The sequence below is a fragment of the Schistocerca gregaria genome, chromosome 4 (assembly GCF_023897955.1).
Source record: "Schistocerca gregaria isolate iqSchGreg1 chromosome 4, iqSchGreg1.2, whole genome shotgun sequence".
Taxonomy (NCBI): domain Eukaryota; kingdom Metazoa; phylum Arthropoda; class Insecta; order Orthoptera; family Acrididae; genus Schistocerca; species Schistocerca gregaria.
Genome location: NC_064923.1, coordinates 320688949 through 320696498, shown reverse-complemented (window position 1 = coordinate 320696498; position 7550 = coordinate 320688949). Strand labels below are relative to the sequence as shown.

The window sequence follows — 7550 nt, the reverse complement described above, 5'->3', positions numbered from 1 at the left end:
ACTTCGTGGACGTGGACGGAGATTGCGGATACGTCGCGCTGGTTGGGAGTGTGCATCGGCCGAGAGGCGTGCCGACATATTCTGCGCAACGTTGATAAACACTAGGCGGTTAAGGGAACTAGCTAGCAAACGGGAAATTTGGGGTTCGAATCCCGGTCTAGCAAACATTTTAGCAAGTTGCCTATCATTCCGCATAAGGACCCGATGCAGATGGCTTGAGTAGTTCCTTCCATTTCCTTTCCCTTCTCCCCCAACTTCAATTTGCAAAATAAGTAATGTTTGCTACTGTAAAAGTTTTCTATACTTCTGATTACTAATTACTGAAATAATTTACTCATGTTCTCTATAGTGGGTCTACTGAAACCACACAGTGGTCATTTTTTCTAGAAATATAATTTTTTTTATAGCAGTGATAACAATGAAAGAAATTAGGTATAAAAGAGACATAGTTAGGTTACGTGTCTGAGTTGACCGGTAGAGGTAAGCATGCTGTGTATCGTTTTGGCAAAGTACACGATCTCCACGAATGTTCTTGGGAGGAAACGGACTAGTTTGTCTTTCTTGCTGAAACGAAACCAGTCAGATATTTGTATGAGACGCAGCGGGACCTTACGCCAGAATTCGGATGCTAATTAGGCGGAGGTCTTCTACGTCTTAACGGTTGTACTCCTTTGTAATCTGAAGCCGAAAAGCTAGTTGGGAGTATGAGCTGTGGTAGCAAGATGTGAAAGAGGAAGCATGGGAGGTTAAGACTGGCTCGTAGTGTAGACAACTCTGTATTGAATGGTAAATGGTGAAACGGAGCTGAGAGAAAGAATGAAGGAAGTGAAGTAGGATCCTATGATTACATTTTATCGTATACTGTATGTGCCATTTATCTCGAAAGTCTGATGTATGACAGATTTGTCTAGCCGTTTGAAAGCTGTCTCTTTTCTGCTGCTGGCAGGTGAATGAGGCAATTTTCTTATAGGGTTAAGTAGTGTTAACTGTTACTTACTCTTATCGTTTTGCATGTCTGTGTCTTGTAGCAGTTTGTTTTACGGCAACTGAACGATTTCTTCCAGGTTTCCATATTCTTAGATGTTCTCTGTATATGGTATCAAATTACTGTTTTGTAACACAACATATTCCATAATTTCTGTTACTTTTAACCAGCAAAATACTGATTTATGATGTGTACCTGGTTTTCTATTATTTTGTGAAATACTTTGGAATGGAACTGTTAGTTTCGTGAGATGCGTTTATGCCTTCTTTTCTGAAGCAACTGATGTTTTATGTATGCATTACCTCTCATCTTTCGTTTCCTTTTCCCCTAATGTTCAATCTATTTACTGAAGAAGCAATGTTGGAAATAAAAAAAGGTTCAAGAAATTCTGAGAATATACGTTTGGTGCTCAGCACTGTATAGTAAGGAAACATGAACAGTGTGAAAAACGAATCATTTGAGACGTGGTACTACAGACGAGTGTTGAAAATTAGGTGGACTGATAAGGTAAGGGATGAGGAGGAACAAGTATTATTACAATTTTTTTTGGTCATCAGTCTACTCACTGGTTTGATGCGGCCCGCCACGAATTCCTTTCCTGTGCTAACCTCTTCATCTCAGAGTAGCACTTGCAACCTACGTCCTCAATTATTTGCTTAACGTATTCCAATCTCTGTCTTCCTCTACAGTTTTTGCCCTCTACAGCTCCCTCTAGTACCATGGAAGTCATTCCCTCATGTCTTAGCAGATGTCCTATCATCCTGTCCCTTCTCCTTATCAGTGTTTTCCACATATTCCTTTCCTCTCCAATTCTGCGTAGAACCTCCTCATTCCATACCTTATCAGTCCACCTAATTTTCAACACTCGTCTATAACACCACTTCTCAAACGCTTCGATTCTCTTCTGTTCAGTTTTCCCACAGTCCATGTTTCACTACCATACAATGCTGTACTCCAGACGTACATCCTCAGAAATTTCTTCATCAAATTAAGGTCGGTATTTGATATTAGTAGACTTCTCTTGGCCAGAAATGCCTTTTTTGCCATAGCGAGTCTGCTTTTGATGTCCTCCTTGCTCCGTCCGTCATTGGTTATTTTACTGTTTAGGTAGCAGAATTCCTTAACTTCATTGACTTCGTGACCATCAATACTGATGTTAAGTTTCTCACTGTTCTCATTTCTACTACTTCTCATTACCTTCGTCTTTCTCTGATTTACTCTCAAACCATACTGTGTACTCTTTAGACTGTTCATTCCGTTCAGCAGATCGTTTAATTCTTTTTCACTTTCACTCAGAATAGCAATTTCATCAGCGAATCGTATCATTGATATCCTTTCACCTTGTATTTTAATTCCACTCCTGAACCTTTCTTTTATTTCCATCATTGCTTCCTCGATGTACAGATTGAACAGTAGGGGCGAAAGGCTACAGCCTTCTCTTACTCCCTTCTTCGTTCTTGATCGTCCACTCTTATTATTCCCTCTTGGCTGTTGTACATATTGTATATGACCCGTCTCTCCCTATAGCTACCCCTACTTTTTTTCAGAATCTTGAACAGCTTCCACCATTTTATATTGTCGAACGCTTTTTCCAGGTCGACAAATCCTATGAACGTGTCTTGATTTTTCTTTAGCCTTACTTCCATTATTAGCCGTAACGTCAGAATTGCCTCTCTCGTGCCTTTACTTTTCCTAAAGCCAAACTGATCGTCACCTAGCGCATTCTCAATTTTCTTTTCCATTCTTCTGTATATTATTCTTGTAAGTAGCTTCGATGCATGAGCTGTTAAGCTGATTGTGCGATAATTCTCGTGCTTGTCAGCTCTTGCCGTCTTCGGAATTGCGTGGATGATGCTTTTTCCTAAAGTCAGATGGTATGTCACCAGACTCATATATTCTACACACCAACGTGAATAGTCGTTTTGTTGCCACTTCCCCTAATGATTTTAGAATACGATGAAGAATGAGGAGCATCTCCGCAGAATCGGTAACAATTATGCAGAGAACTCTAACAAGATGATAAGACAGATTGTAGAACATGTGTTCAAACGTCAGACTGGAACTTCTATCGTGCTAGACGGAGCTGCAGATTTTACAACCTCTAAAGAAAGACAAAGATTAGAATGCATAAAATAAATAATGGTGGACGATGGGCGTAAGTGCTACCTTGAAGTGAAGTTCCCGGACTGACCCAAAACCATATATGTCACTGCGTGTCCGCATCCTGCACTCGCACACTTCCCTTGATTGCTGCAGAGAGGTGGAGCAGAGGAAACGCATGTTTTTTGAACCGCTAGTACGCGGCGACGAGTGGGGGTGTTGACCTTGAATGAATGTTGACAGACTGCCCGTATAATGCAGTTTTAGTCGCTATGGAGCGTTGGAGCGTAGAGCATAATGTGTTCGTTGTCGAGCAGTACTTTAGAAACAATGGCTCCTTAGTCACAGACCAACGTCTTGTCCATCAAAATCTTAGAGTTGGAAATCGAGGTGCAGTGCGTGATTGAAAAACTGTACTACGATGGGTTGCAGCGTTTAGAAGCACTGGATCTGTGATGAAAAAGAAACCACCTGGTCTTCCCCATTCAGTTCGTACTACGGAAAATGTAGACTGAGTGAGAATGGCAATTCTTGCTAGTCCGAAACGATCGGCTAGAAGACAGGCTGTAGTGCTGGGTATGTCAAGTTGTTCACTTCAGCGCATCTTACATGACGATCTTAAGTTTCACCTGTACAAGATAATGATTGTCCAGCAGCTTAGTGAAAGGGATTTTGTTGCAGTGCAGAGAGTTTTGTCGCGTAATGGACGGAAATTTACGGAAGATGCAGGTGCTACAGTCTTCATGAGTGATGAAGCACATTTTCATGTAGACGGTTACGTCAGTGTTCAAAATTGTCGTATTGGGATCCGGAGAACCTACATGAATCACACCAAAGACCTCTCCACATTTTAAAAGTAACAGTGTGGTGCTGCATTTCAAAGATGTGGATTGTTGGGGAGTATTTTTTTGAAGAGGAAAGAACTGCAGTTACAGTGACATCAGTGCGCTAAGTTAGAATGTTAAACTCCAGAACTTGAAAGGCGTCAAGGGAACCTGAGAGAAATATGGTTTCAGCAGGATGGTGCCACAGCTCACACGGCAAGAGCATCCATGGAAGAGGTTCGGCAAACGTTCCCAGGACATGTTATTTCGAGAAGTGGTGATGTTCACTGGTCTGTCGCTCACCCGATTTGTCGGTATGCGGCTTGCCAGAATGAGATTTTCACTCTGCAGCGTAGTGTGCTCTGATATGAAAGTTCCTGGCAGATTAAAACTGTGTGCCCGACCGAGACTCGAACTCGGGACCTTTGCCTTTCGCAGGCAAGTGCTCTACCATCTGAGCTACCGAAGCACGCCTCACGCCTGATCCTCACAGCTTTGCTTCTGCCAGTATCTCGTCTCCTACCTTCCAAACTTTACAGAAGCTCTCCTGCGAACCTTGCAGAACTAGCACTCCTGAAAGAAAGGATATAGCGGAGACATGGCTTAGCCACAGCCTGGGGGATGTTTCCAGAATGAGATTTTCACTCTGCAGTGGAGTGTGCGCTGATATGAAAGTTCCTGTCAGATTAAAACTGTGGGCCTGACAGAGAAAAAAATGATTCAAATGGCTCTAAGCAGTCCCCTAGAACTTAGAACTACTTAAACCTACCTAACCTAAGGACATCACACACATCCATGCCCGAGGCAGGATTCGAACCTGCGACCGTAGCTGTCGCGTGGTTCCGGACTGAGCGCCTAGAACCGCTACACCACCGCGGCCGGCTGCCTGACCGAGACTCGAACTCGGAACCTTTGCCTTTAACGGGCAAGGGTTCGAATCTCGGTCGGGCACACAGTTTAAATCTGCCAGGAAGTTTGATATGCGACTTATTTTTGTGGGAATATTTAAAATCAAAAGTCTACATGAACAAGTCTCACACAATCGATGACCTGAAGAATTCCATTCGTCAGGAAATTGAGGACGTGTCGAAAGTAATGTTGGAGAAAGCATGCATAACTTTCGGGAGGGGATCCAAATTTGTATCCAGCAAGAGGGACGTCATCTCCAAGACATTGTTTTTCGAACCTAATTAAAGTACTGTATGTATATTTCAAAACTGCAATAAAAATCTGTTACTTATTGCCTGTTTTTATTATTTTTATCAAATCGTGCCCCAGTCATTCAATAGCGAAAAACATGCGTTTCGTCTGCTCCACCCTCTATAAAGTCCCATACATCGCTTAGGCGGCATAGTTTCTGCCGATACTGCGCAATTCCTATACCACTGCAAAGTGAATTAAGTGCCATGAATAAACTTTTTGGTAAAGGTGCAACTTGTCCTCGTGATTTAGTAGCAAGTGTGTTACAGCAGGACGGTGGGCTTAACGTGGCTGGGTTGGATAGCTGCGCGGCGTGAATGGCACCGGCAGGAACAAACTGTCGCCACATTCTGACTAGGCGATAAGCTCGCCAAGATTAATGTGAGGGCCCTTGTTGCTGGACTGCCTGTTGACAAGCAGTTGTCGTAAGCCGGCCTGTCCTCTCCTCTCGGTTCGAGCCAGGATTCCCGGCGTCATCATGTGAGCAGCACCTGTCCATGCCGGCCCCTAATTTAACGCCCGCCGTGTGTCCCTGAATGGTAGCTCGGCTCTGCGAATACGGCAGAACGTTCTCCAGCTGTCAGATAACGCATTATACGTTTAGATGTATATGAACACCAGGAATGAGGTACAAACGTAATGCAGGTCGAGTGCAGAAGTTGTAGTTTAGAGGGACTAAAGAGTTAGCCTTCCGTCGACGCCAAGATTACCAGAGAAGGTATACGAGCACTGCTGAACAAGTTTTTGAGGCGAAATCGTTTGCCCTCTGGTTGAGGAAACCTTCACAACATTCGCCTCATGTGACCTTCGGAGCCGGCCGTTGAGGTCGAACGGTTCTAGGTGCTTCAGTCGGTCGCAGGTTCGAATCCTGCCCCGGGCATGTATGTATGTGATGTCAATAGGTTAGTTAGGTTTAAGTAGTTCTAAGTTCTAGGAGACTGATGACCTCAGTGCTCAAATCAATTTGAACCATTTTTGACCTCCGGAAACAACAGGGAGACTATCTCTGTTATCGGATGGCTGGATCTGAGTCTTGGTCCTCCGAAATCTCGTGGTCTGTCATTTATAAAATGACAATAGCATGTTGTGTAACATCCATTTATTAATACACTGCTGGAAAAAAAAATTGGTACACCTGGAAAGACGATGACGATTTTGATCTGATGATATGCTATCTGGGGTATAGGAGATATACTGATAATCATGTATACGAAGACAGTAACTTGTTGTCAAAAGAACAGTTACTGTTGATGACTTTGCAGATTTTCCCTGGAATAAGTGATAATTAACTGAAAACCTCAGCTGCCGACAGGTGTTGTTGATATACCTCGATGTGGATAGCTGAAAACGTGTTCCCCGACCGGGACGCGAACCCGGGATCTCCTGCTTACATGGCAGACGCTCTATCCATCTGAGCCACCGAGGACACAGATGAATAGCGCGACTGCAGGGACTTACCCCTTGCGCGCTTCCCGTGAGACTCACATTCCCAACTGTGCACAATTCTGCATATGTATTGTACCTTATAGACATTTGCCCACTCGCATTTGCCCATTCGTATATATAGTTAAAGGCTACCCAGCCATTGACCTTCGTCTGTGCGAATCGGCACAGGTTGCCCAAAACTCTTACGGGAATCGCCAAAGCGTGCGCGAGTAATGAGTGGGTGGGCAAATGCCTATAAGGTACAATACATATGTAGAATTGTGGACAGTTCGGAATGTTAGTCTCACGGGAAGCGTGCAAGGGATAAGTCCCTGCAGTCGCGCTATAGTCAGATGGATAGAGCGTCTGCCATGTAAGCAGGAGATCCCGGGTTTGGGTTCCGGTCGGGGCACACATTTTCAGCTGTCCACATCGAGGCATATCAACAACACCTTTCGGCAGCTGAGGTTTTCAGTTAGTCATCATGTATACTGATAATCGTTTCAACGTCGTCCGCCAATAGAGAGTGTAGAACCTCATTTATTTCTACCCTTTAACACAGAATGCTCACAGAAGACTCAGTGTGGTGTAAACGTGAGAACCAAGCAGGAAACCATGGAAACGCACTCGTCCTTCCTACAGTCAACTGGCGAAATGGGACAGACTGTAGCCTTCCGAGTGGTAGGATGGTCCTTTCAGAGAACTGTCTCGCAAATTGGACGTGCTACTACAGCTGAGCAACGATCCCGGTATCGCTTGAACATTCTCACACACGTAGACGAGATGCTGGACGGCGACGCCGCACTGACAGCCGCCGAATCGTCGTACTGTAAGGATAGCAGTGGCAGCTTTAGCTACCACGACAGAGATAAGAGGACTTGGTGCCCCCAGGTGTATCAGCATCAACTGTTGCTAATCGGTTATTAGCAGTAGAACTACAGGCATGCACACCTCTAGCCCATCTCCCATTCACGCCACAGCATCCACATGCAGGGCTCGATTGGTGCCGTCAGGGG

General features: G+C 44.4%; 1 non-coding gene across 1 annotated transcript; it reads right to left on the bottom strand.

The window, feature by feature from the left end:
• Window positions 1–6461: 6461 nt before the first annotated feature.
• Trnat-ugu (transfer RNA threonine (anticodon UGU)) lies at window positions 6462–6535 on the bottom strand. The gene has a single exon. It is a non-coding gene; the product is annotated as a tRNA-Thr (tRNA).
• Between the last annotated feature and the right edge of the window lie 1015 nt (window positions 6536–7550).